Source organism: Mytilus edulis, chromosome 1 (genome assembly GCF_963676685.1).
Source record: "Mytilus edulis chromosome 1, xbMytEdul2.2, whole genome shotgun sequence".
In the NCBI taxonomy this organism is placed as follows: Eukaryota; Metazoa; Mollusca; class Bivalvia; order Mytilida; family Mytilidae; genus Mytilus; species Mytilus edulis.
Window position 1 is genome coordinate 34,126,765 of NC_092344.1, and position 13,377 is coordinate 34,140,141.

Here is a 13,377-nt window from a genome sequence, read left to right on the forward strand (position 1 = left end):
AAATGCACGGACAACGTTCAATGAATCCGAAGTTTTAAACTTAAAAGATAATAAAACTTTAAATCACTGCAATGGTATACACTAATCTGTGCACTTAATTAATATTTCTTTTTAAATCGAGCTTTATACTTCATTTTCATTAATTTTCCTAATTCTACTTTAAGAAATATTTAACTTGTCAAATTTGGTGATTGAATATATCATTGTTATAAGATTCAAGCAACTATCTTTTATTTATGGTTTAGGCTTTCAAACGCTCTTAGAAAAGCTGAGTTGTAAATGACAATTTGAAAGCTTACTATGTTTACCTACATATACAATATACATTTGTCGGGTCTAATTTTTTTTATCATCCATTACTTAGAAGTGGAATCAGAACTATAAAACAATGATATTTATATTGCATTACCCAATGAAGGATACAACCGAAGTATCCTCTACTGTTATATATAAGTTTCAAGTTGTATTCTTAAAAATCGATATCCATTTATATGGGATTGCTCCTATGGTTTCTCCGGTGAAATAGCTACAAAGGATCAGCACGGAATAAGGTTTGTTGAGAAGTAGCATTGCTTTCATTTCGTAGATCGTTTTGAGAAAGGAAAACTATTCGTTAATATCAATATATGAATATTTTACAGAAAAAAGGTATACTACTCGTGAAATATAAAAACCCGCACATGTTGTCGTACAATTTGCAACTTATAAAACGCACCCTCATTATATGGTACAGTCTTGACACACAGGTCTTCATAAAATCAAATGTTTTAATAACAAATATGTAAACACCAATGGCATTTTTTTTCGATCCTATTATTTCAAACTGTTTTAAGTTTTACTTCTTTCAAGAAATCAAGTGCCATTTTCAACCTTTTATCAATTCTTGTCACAATGCACGAATCAAACATTGGTTTTATTTGCGATGTTCATAAATAAAAACATGTAGGCTTTACAATTATTCCAAGTTAAATGCGTAATTAACGAATTTACATTAGAACAGTAATGACAGATTGGTGTACAACATGTTGAAATCATCTTGTAGTTTAAGTGACAACCAACTTAACCTTTATTATGGAAACGAATTGAGTGTTATTTCAATTCATTAATACAAGCAAAGGAAATGAAATGGAGAAATAATGATTCTTTTTTATGAACTTGCAGTAATTATAGCAAAAGAGAGTCAATGTTGTTGATTCTTCTTTTCTCTTTTTAATAAAACCGTGTTTCAGTTATATGATATACAACCTTTAATGAGTGCCATTACAAAGATTGAAGAATCAATTTCGTTTTATCCACACACGAATCAGTTTATATTGAATATGATGTTTACTATCTAAAACCTTCTCAGTCTGATTCATGAGTACTATCCTAGAAGTTGAGGATAGTGGTTACCTCAATTATGACTAGGACACTAATATTATTAGTTACACAGTGTGCAATTGTTCTTATACGATATGAATTTTATTGACCCGATAAATTCCGTATTAGGACAATTGAACACTGTGTAACGAATTCATCCTGATTTTGTTATTTTACATATTATCATATTCAAATTCAATTTTAGGACAATATCAATCAAATCTATTATAGATATTTAATCTGAAACTGTGAAATTTTTTATTAGGACTATTAAGCAACTCAAATTTAATTTGTTTTATTAGGTCAATGGTATAAGGGAGATAATTCCAATTGACGTTATAAATAAGGGAGATAATTCCAATTGACGTGATAAAAATTTGTACTGAAATTTTTTTGGGCAATATCAGCCAATCAAATTGCGAGAAATTACTCTAAGCAGGATAATGTAGTCTCCCTATTTAAGCAGTATATTTCTCCTTTACGGTCAACGTGAACACTTTCTTGATAATTTTTGCCCTGTACTATATTTGTCACATGATACAGTATCAAGCTCTAACATGGTATCCTCCCGAAAATACCATGTCATTTGAGGGATTAGTCAAAGGTTTCAATTTAGAACAGGCTGTTACTCGGATAGACATGAACAAATTAATGTATTGATATTTTATACCATATGCCCCTAATGAAATGGGAAACAATAATTTTACTTAAACAACTGTATGAAGCGAACTGATGTTTCCATTTGTTTTGTTATGTTCTTAAAACATGGCATTGTTTAAGTTCCCAATTATTCCCTGCACACAATATGGTACTATCACCTTCATATAAATATGTTTTGTCAAAATATTCCAATTTTTCGAATCTAATAATTCAGACTTGTTCCATAACTTTAGTCAGAAATGTATTTCCCTACGAGATGTTTTATATAAATATTATATTTATATGCTGATATTGGGCCAAAACCCTCATCCATTTTGTCATAATTAGGAAATGAATGTGACATCACAACTGTTATTAAAATATCTTGCTACGTCTTAAGTTAATATAATTTTGACAATATTGAAGAAATTCACTGTCTTGCAATTTGAGGGGCTCTAATCATATTTCCTCCTTCGATATACTAGTTTGATCATTGCTACAACCCAATAATGATCATTGAAAATACCAAATAATTGCACAACTGTCTCGTTTATCAGGCACAGTTTGGCAGGTAATGTATGACCCTATCATGTTATAAGTCCATATTTCGTAGCATGCATAATATCACTTTCCGGATTTAATTTACATGTGAGTGATCTTTAAACATCGAAAACTGTTATGGTAGAGTTATGAAGAAGAACGACTGAAATCAACTCTACAGAGCTTAAGGTTGTACTTAGGTGAGGTTTTGGAATTTGTGTTAGATGTTCGGAATCCTTGGTTTTTTACCATATGATACAAGGTAAAATATTTTGCCCCACAACACCCATTTACCTTTTTATGTAAGACTTAATAGCTCATGAAAGGTCATTTGCCAAAATTTAAGCAAATACTTGATTTATTTTCTTTTGATTTGAGACCAAAATTATACCAATGCAAATTTAAGGTAAAATTGCTAATGCTCTTCCGATTAAAGTATAAATTTTCAAAATTCTTGATTTTTTGAATTTCACCTAAGTACATCCTTAAGTGTCACGAACACTTGTTGATTCCTGTACTTCTAGTCAGTGTATAAACTCCCTAAATTATTTTCTACTATGTTACATCTTCAGTTTTTTGTCGTCTGATTTGTATTTTAACTTATTATGTCATTTTGACTGTGAATTCGCATGACCGTGTGATTCATGCCTAGTTGGAGACGATTACAATTTCGATACAATCTCAATCGCTCCTTTTTGGGATCATGGGATCCGTTGGTTCTTGTTTGTTACCTTGAATTGTCCCTTTATAATCGATTAACGAGATTTGAACATCGATAAACTACATTACCCTTATTTTTATGTACTGACTAATGACTTGGAAACACAAAAGTTACTAAAAAACGACACTTAAAATAAAAAGAACATTCTGAAACAATGATAACATTCAACTTTCTTAGGAGTATCAATCATAAATGAAAAAAGAATGTAAAGGAAATATCTTTAGTGTCAAAATATCTACAAGAGCTGAATTGCATTTGTATACCTTGAATTTGGAAAATTTTTGTCCAAATGCTGTTTTTCGTACTTTACTATTTTATTAATATACTTTTTTTCAAATTGAACGTCCATTAAAGTTCAGGTCTTGCAGCCAAGCAGAAAAAAAGTTAGCAATAACAATTCCCCTCTTGTTATGATGTCGTTACACACCACATCTGAAATAGTTCAAATTTCACCCTAATCAAAAAGTCACTGACGAGTTATGTTTATTATGTCCTGAAGTATAAAAAAAACTCCTTTGTTAGTCAGGAATCTAGTTATTAGTGTCCCTATCTCTCATGGTTCGTTTACCTGTTCAAATTGGTATCGATTCTGGATGTTCGTTTAATTTATAGCCGTGTTAAATAGACTTAGCGTAACTTGTAACTGTTATACATGTATGCAGTTTTCTTCACCAGTTCTCTTAACCAAGAGTTCCAAATGGTGAAGTTGAAATCATCCCTTCGTAAATTTTACGGACGCCATCACGAGTTGGTTGACCGTTATGGAATAACCGTTTTACAAATGTTATCGGATATGTTCCTTACGTCGTAACTACAATCCCCTTCCCTTTCATGAATGTGACCTACCGAATTAGACTATTTACCGGATTTGTAATCACATAAGCAACACGACAGGTGCCACATGTGGAGCAGGATCTGCTTACCCTTCCGGAGCACCTGAGATCACCCCTAGTTTTTGGTGGGGTTCGTGTTGTTTATTCTTTAGTTTTCTATGTTGTGTCATGTGTACTATTGTTTTTCTGTTTGTCTTTTTCATTTTTAGGCATGGCGTTGTCAGTTTGTTTTAGATTTATGAGTTTGACTGTCCCTTTGGTATATTTCGTCCCTCTTTTAAGATATTAGTAGTACTTTTGACGCTTAAATGAGATAAAACAATAAATTTAAGATGATACTTAATCTACTTAATATTCATGAGGTTCCCATTAACGGAAACACAATGCAGCTCTACGCTAAAAAGAGTGGTAAATAACTAGTCATGACATTTGATAATAACAACCCGCATTTATTTTGCGTCAAATTCATGGTTGTTTGCATAAAAGTATCCAAATACGAATATATAGACTGACATAATGGGTTTCAAAATAGGATCGGCTTTAACTCTAAATAGTTCTGCATCATCTGTATGTCGACTTAATTTAAGATTATGTAAAGAATGGATGACAATTATTTGCGGAATGAATCCATAGACTTTTCAATTGAGGCATTCCCTTAAATATTTTTATTTCAACTGACCATTTATTATTATTGGATTGACAACCTTAATACTACATAAACTAAACACTTTTAAAGACCCATATTGTTAAACAAAGGTTATTATCATATGCATTCATCAGACTTTTTGTTGTTCGTCAGAGTCGAAAAACATGATGGTTGTTGGGACTGAACAAAAATTGTCAATTTGCTATTATTTTATTAACGTTTTAGAGGAAAGCCGAAAGATAACAAAGTGACTTTAAACCTCCCAGTCAGAAGTAAAATGACCACGCCATGACAATAAACGTAAAATACCAAAAGACAAACAATAGTACACAAAAACACAACATAGATAACTTTAGACATATAAACCTGAGATCACACCTAGTTTTTGGTGGGGTTTGTGTTGTTTATTCTTTAGTTTACTATGTTGTGTCATGTGTACTATTGTTTGTCTGTTTGTCCTTTTCATTTTTAGCCATGGCGTTGTCAGTTTATTTTCGATTTATGAGTTTGACTGTCCCTCTGGCATCTTTCGTCTTTCTTTTGGACTGAGAAACATAAACTCCATCAAAAATATGGGAATGATCTCAGGACTTCCAGAAGGTTAAACAGAATCTGCTCCACATCAAATGAGCACCCGTCGTGTAGCTAATTTAATAACAAACCCGGTGATGATATTTCAACTAATAAGTCATAAAAAGGCTAACATTGCCATGGCAAAAAATGAAGAAAATCCTACAAATAATAGTACAAATACAAATAACACAACACAGAAAACTAAAGACTGAACAACGTTTTACCAACCGGTAACAGGAGCAGATATCGGGTGATGTTTAATGAATCTTTAACATAGCGTGAAATTATATCTTCACAGAAATGAAAGATATGAAAAGTACTTGTGGTTAACATTGTTTGCGTTAATTTATTATGCCTTAGGAAATTCAATGAATTAAATAGTTTCATCAAAATATTTACAATTTCCAAATGAACAAAGACTTAGCCCTTTAACTATACTCCATTGATTTTATTTTGAATACCGTGCAATGTGAATTGCTGTCAGCAATCTCCTTACATAACCAAAACTAATTTATATTTATTTTAAATTTCTCACTTTGCATTGTTTATGTTCAAATGCCAGGGAAGCATGGAAAATCATTTATTTGCTGTCAGCTATGTTACCAAGAAAATACAAGGTTTTTGGTTCCATCACTCAAATCCTGCTGTTGTTTGAATGAATTGTAATAAATGCTGTTTACAATTCATTTCATTTAGAGTTTTATTACGCGATTCGTAATTATACAATTGAGCATTTCAGTATGAAAATAGATATGGCTTTTTTCCAAAAGTCTTTATGATAAAGTGAGATTTTTATTCTAAATTAAATGAATTTTACACATGAGTATAACTATGAAATAATCAAACGGCACTGATTTGTTCATGCATATTACAAGTTATCAAATGTTTCAAAATAATAAATATAGCTGTTGTATTGGCAGCGAAGCACAACACAAGTTCTCATTAGTCAATTGTTATAAACACTCATTCAATAATCGTTGTCAGTTTCCCCCAGTTGATTTTGTCACCGATATTGACAGTTTTTGTCTTCCTATTCTTTGCAAGGAGTTTTCTTTTTGAATCTACTTTTTTGGCATTCCGTATTGAATTTACATCTAACCAATTCTGAATATTCTGGCGAATATAATTTTACCTAAGACATGCTATCTTATATCCACGAGATTGCTGTCTTAGTATGATTTCTATTTCTTCATCCCATGTGTGATTGTACCTGACCTTGAGAAATTAGAATGACTTTAGTTTGTAAAGAAGTCAGCAACAATTTTAGTAAGGACATTATGTGAAAATGTATGATAGTCGTGTAGTGATATATTGTAGAAATGTCTCATACATGGACTGTATGTGTAATTGAAACTATGAAGTAAACTCACACCAGAGATACCATGTTTATAGTTGTGTATACCAGTCGCGCGTGTTGTCTCCATCCGTCACATTAGTGGTGCTCCGATTAAAACAGTTAGACGACTAAATAAAAACCGGAGTTCAAAATAGATAATGTTCTTGACAGAATGAACACATAATTGTTTTCTGTCGGAAAGCGAATGAGATCATTATCATTATCTTATTCTTCTACATAACAAAATGCACAAGATATGAAAGAGACAATTTAAACTGGTAGGCCGAGTAGAGACCACCAACACCGTTGAAAACTGACGAAAGAAAAAACACTAGTTTACAAAACACTACATAAAAAACTAAAAGTCAGCAACAACAACCCCACAAAAGAAAAACTGGCGTTCACATGTGCCCTTGTTGGCTGATGTGATTATTTTCCACATGTTGAACGCGTTGTGATGTTCATACACATAAATATTCGAAAATAATCAAAATAAAAAATAGAAGAGATAAGTATTGCCGTATAATACATAATCCTAACTGACCTACCGAATTAGACTATTTACCGGATTTGTTATCACATAAGCAACACGATCTGCTTACCCTTCCGGAGCACCTGAGATCACCCCTAGTTTTTGGTGGGGTTCGTGTTGCTTATTTTTTAGTTTTCTATTTTGTGTCATATGTACCATTGTTTGTCTGTTTGTCTTTTTTCATTTTTAGCCATGGCGTTGTCAGCTTATTTTCAATTTATGAGTTTGACTGTCCCTTTCGTATCTTTCGTCCCTCTTTTATTGAATCAATGCAATCCGGTTGAATTAAGTTATAATATTTAACCGTTTAGTAGCTGAATGAAATAATGTGCGCATGCATAAAGTGGTATTAACATAAACGTTTATTTGATTAATTGCTAAATGCAAATATATGTATTTGGTAAGTATAAATTCGATTCTAAGCTACCCACACCTTATTGAAAAAATTGCTTTGTAATAAACCAATTGTTAATATTTTTCATTATACATAACAGAAAAGCACGCAAGCTAATCTGGAAATTGTAATTACGTAGCAATAACCAATGAAATTTAAACATAAACAATGTAATAAGTTTGTCTTAGTTATTTACTTAGAAAGTCCCTTTGTGATTTCCTGAATTTGATCTCTCTCTCTCTTACCGATTGCCAGACTCAAACTTACATTCATTCATAAATAAAAATACATTTGATAACGCTAATAAACGTTTGAGTTTCAACATCTGAAAATAAATTTCGACAACTATTTCGAATTTTTCTCCTTCTCTTAATTCAGATCTTTAAGATAAAAGTGTAGTAACGCATTCCTTAAACAATTCTTGATGTATTGCTATGCTTTCTAAAATACATCAAATCGACAAAAAGCATTGAACTGTAATTAGTGGTTTTGCACATGTATTTATGAGTGTTTTAAACTTGGAAAGTGCATGTTCAATCTAATTAAGTTGTCATCAATTCCAATCCACACACACGTAGTTAATATAGATGTAAAACCAATTTAATATTTATCCATATAAAACCTCAATTAACCAAGTAAGCACTTAAAAAGCTTTCAAATTCTTCTATTTAGTTGATGTAATTGTAATAATTATTCGAAATAAAGATTTATATGCATTTATTATTCCTGTACCAAAAAACGTATTATTCTATGAATATTGCATTTTACTAAAACGAGCCAGACTAAATAACTAAATGTATTTTCATCGAATTTCGATATCAATCCCTGGAAAGGATTACCTTAGTTGTATTTGGCAAACCTTTCGGAATTGTCGGTAATCAATGATGTTCAACTTCGTACTTGATTTGAACTTCTAACCTTTTTCGTTCGAGTTTCACTGATGAGTATTTTGCAGATGAAACGCTCTTTCTGCATCCAAACTATCGGGCTAATATCTTTGACCTATATTTGAAATCGGTGTCATTTTGACGTTTTGTGGAGAGTTGTCTTATTTCGCAAACATACCACATCTTCTTATTTTCATATTTAAAGTAGATGTGAAAGCAGAACTCAACAAGTGTAAATTAGTTTTAGGTAGTAAGTAAATAATTAAGTGATTTAGAGAATCATACGGAAAATAAGAACGAATTATAAAAGCAAAGTCTGTCACGTATTTCACTAATCTAAAAGTCATTGTGGTTTCATTGAAGTTTATCCGACACGAATAAGCTGTGACACTTTGACTCAACGTTCATGAAAACTTATTACTGGTGTTGGATTGTAAAGTTCTTGTAATCACTACTCATTTATTTTGCATCTTACGAAAAATGTCTAAAAAGCTGCAATTATGTAAGAAAATCTGTCAAGTTTATCACTACCAGGACACGAATAGATTAACTGACATTATGAACTTTAAAAATAAGCTTGGCTTGAATTTGTAACAACTCTCTATATTCTATTTGTCGACTTTACTTGAGATTATGTTCAGAATATGAGACCTATCGTTATTTACTTTTAAATAGACATTTCTTTTAATGTTGTTGTCAATATATCCATTTATTGGATACACAACTGCATTGTGTTTAAGGAAAACAATCAGAGAGAAAACAAATTATTGTATGATTCTGCAAAACAAGATGATCGGAAACTGCATTTGAACAATCAAGTTCACAGGTAAAGTACATGAATTAAGTTATTGATAATTCATCGAAGGTTTACTTTTTAATCAAATGATATGATATTTGATTACCATTTCATCTTTACTATCAGAATAAACCTTGATTTCTGAATAATCAGATGTATGAATAGTAAGGTTATTTTCTCTTTTCTTTTTTTTCTTTTTTTGTTTTGCTAAAAAAACCGGAAAATTTAAGATTTCATATCATTCCTTGTATGATATATATCCATATAAATAACTGAATCGATTAGAAACCCAAAATATCAAAAAATATCATCACGGAGTTAAACATACATGATCAACACATACATATACTACTTAGACACTCTATTAGAGCAGTTTGGTAAAATCTTCAGTCAGTTGAAATATACTTCAAATAAACAGTTATCTGTTGTTAAGGTGAAATGAAATGATAACACAATATAACTAGATTGAAGAGGGTTTTGCCATATACAGAATACAGACAAAATTTTCTCAAAGTTGGCGAAAAAGACATGTCAATGTAATTCATTAAAATAACACAAAAAAAGAATCGTTTGTATAAAAATGTCTCAATTCTCGAAATAATCCACTATCTAATAATTGTGTCTCTGCCTCTTAAGAAGTCAAACGAAATTTCAATTTTACAGATAATTTGTATGGTTTTGTTTATAACAAGTAATGTGAAACATTATTAATAAAAATCATTTCATTCTGGAGAATTAAGCAGTATTGTTATTTGATTTTTACCTGAACTGTGATAGAATCAAATGCCCTCATACAGCATGAACAGTGATAAATCATTTGTTTCAGGACCATAATGCTAATAACATAATCTCTCTGTTTATTTTTTCAAGACTAGGAAATTATGCATACATGGGGGAAGTGTTAATTGGATCTTTAACAGTGTGAAATTGATATTTTCATTAAGAAAAATAAACACCGGTGGTAAATACATTTCCGATGCAAATTACTAATGTTTATACGAACTTCAACTACTTTAACCATTTTCGTTAAAATACTGTCCATTACCAAGTGAATTATGACGTAGATCTTTGATTATGTTGCTTTTTCTTAATATAGAAAAGACATAGATGTAGTTGCATCTTAGGTGTGTTATCTTATTATATAATATGAATCTTTTGTATTTGCTGTATCGACATTGTCGATCTATGTGTTCGTATCGTCTTTTGGTATCATATTTTTTATGAGGGAATGGTAATATTTCAATGTTAAGGTCACAATATGTATTAACATAAAAAGACGATCTGATGTGATTGCCAATGAGACAACTTTTCAGTAAAGAACAAATGAAACAGAGATTAACAACTACAAGTCACCGTACAGCCTTCAACAATGAGCAAAGCACTACCGCAGTCTGTTCGGGGTTTGAAAACTTGATTCTTATGGGAAAAATCAGAATTATACAATTGAACATTTAAGCATGAAATACTAAAATTGATTACAGAAATGAAATGAAATGTTAAATAATTCTTTAGCAAAATCTTAATTTTGAGGTCAGGTTTTTTCTTGCAAGAAATGTGTTTTTAAAAGTATCATCTTAACGGCATCTTTATTTATTGATAAGCAATCCCAGTATGCCATGAATTATGAATTTTTCATCATCATAAATAGCTCTGTCGCAAGCTGATTGGTTAACTCATTAAAAATGTCTTAACAGTCAACGTTTAAAATTTATTTCTGAGATCAAAGATCTTTCAGCGATATCTTGTTGCTGTTTTTTCTAGAGTCATAAATATTGTTAGATTGAGTCTTTCTCTTAAAAAAAACGTTTTTTTCCTAATTGATTTCTACTCAAAACAATTGTGTCAAGCATCTATATTAATGTAATCTAACGACTTTTGTTTCACCTGAGGCATGCCATTAGTTATACAATAAAAATTGTCTTAATGTGATTCTAACTTCTCATTTCATGTCTGTTTGCACCCGGTAATAAGAAATTCGAAACGAATTCAATGAATTTTTGTGGGGTTCGTGTTGTTTATTCTTTAGTTTTCTATGTTGTGTCATGTGTACTATTGTTTTTCTGTTTGTCTTTTTCATTTTTAGCCATGGCGTTGTCAGTTTGTTTTAGATTTATGAGTTTGACTGTCCCTTTGGTATCTTTCGTCCCTCTTTTATATACTGCCTGACGGGGGTTTAATTGACAAAACCATATTTCGTATTTTTTTTAATATTTTGAAATGTGGATTGATAAAACAAAATCAACCAAATTTGGAGCGAAATTTTAAAAAAAATAAAAAAATCCAAAACCAAATAAATTGGTCTAAAATCTTGGGAAAAAAAGTGTATATAAATTTACAGAGACAAACCACTTGTACGCAATTTCACAGCATTTACAGGTTTTTTAAAAGATATTTCTTCCGCTACACTATGAGAAACATACTTCAGATTACAGCACGTGAGTGGTACTACAATGGATATATTTGTTGTGAGAAAAGAAAACCGATTTACGTTATCGTAGTTTTGGTAATCTTATTTATTACAATAGTTTATTTACTAAGAAACCTTGCTGGGGTTTTCTGCAAGTTTTTTTGTTTTATTTTGTTATTGCGATCGTTGATGTCAGTAATGATTTGTGAAATACAATATTTTCAGAATAATGGACATCTCATACAAGTGAGAGGTTTAGCGTTGTAAAACCAGTCTCAATCCACCATTTTCTACATGCCTGTACCAAGTCAGGAATATGACAGTTGTTGTACATTCGTTTGATGTGTTGTACCATTTCATTTTGCCATTCGATCAGGGACTTTCCATTTTAAATTTTCTTCTGAGTTCAGTATTTTTGTGATTTTACTTTGTACATATTCGTTGATATTACAATGAGTTCTTTCTGGTTCGTCTGTTTAAGATGTTTATATTGACGATTCCGAATGAAATAGCAACATTTTGAATCTTTTTCGTTAGATCATTTTCCATTTATTTCATTTAGTTGATGAAGTTTAAAAATGTACAAATACTGTTGATTCATTTATTTTCGTGGGTACCAATTTTCGTGGATTGCGGAAAAGTTGCCTTTTCGTGGATATGTAATTTCGTTGTTTTGCCAAAGTCTGCATACAACCTGGTAGAAATTTGTACATCGTTGTAAATTCGTGGTTCACCTGTACCCACGAGAACAACGAAAATTAGTATCCAACGAATAATAATGAATCCATAGTAACGAGATTTTGGTAAATTTATTATTAAGACAACTCCCGACCTATTACAACTGAACAATGATGTTAACAACTTTAGGTTACTATACGGCCTTCAACAAGTAGTAACACTCATATCGTATAGTAAGCCATAAGTGATCCTGCCTTGATAAAATGTTAAAAAAAAAAACGCATGGAAAAATTAGACTTATAAAGGCAAATATGGGAGACAGCAACCAACGGCAGCCAATGAATTTCAGGCCAATAATATCTCACATTATTAAGTTTTCTATGTCTGTCGTATGTATTTTAATCTGTCTGTTTGTCTTTTTATTTTCATCCATGGCGTTGTCATATTTTCAATATATGAGTTTGACTGTCCCTTTGGTATCTTTTGCCCCTCTTTTATGGGGGTTCGAGTGCTGCACAGTTTTTAGTTTTTCACTGTTGTGTTTTGTGTTCTGGTTTTTTTTTTTGTATATATGTTTTGTGTACTGTAATTTTTCTTATTTTTCTTTTAATCTATTGAGATTTTTCATTTTCAAATATAGAATTGTCAATTTATTTTTGTCTAATGAGTTTTAATGTCCTTTTGGTATCTTCTGTGTCTCTTTCTGTACTTGCGTTTGTTTGTACGGTATTCTTGTCACGAAATATTGTTGTTTTCAACATTGCCGTATAAACAGCAGATTTTGGCTAGCTATAAAACCAGGTTCAACCCATTTTTTTCTTGAAATGTCCTGTACCAAGAATATGGCAGTTGTTATCAAATAGCCCGTTTCTATGTATGGTGATTTTTGTTTTTTTATGTAGCCGTTCAGTGTTTCTGTTTTCCTGTTATATTTCCTGTTATATTTCATGTGTTTTTCTTGATTTTCATTGGTGACCCGGATTTGTTTCAGTTAAATTGATGTATGACTTGTGAACAGCGGTACACAACTATAGCC

At 31.2% G+C, this 13,377-nt stretch overlaps 1 protein-coding gene across 1 annotated transcript in view; it reads right to left on the reverse strand.

Moving 5' to 3' along the window:
• The window catches only part of LOC139481547 (allatostatin-A receptor-like), a 53,902-nt gene that overhangs the window by 15,537 nt on the left and 24,988 nt on the right, over positions 1 to 13,377 (reverse strand). The window lies entirely within an intron of this gene.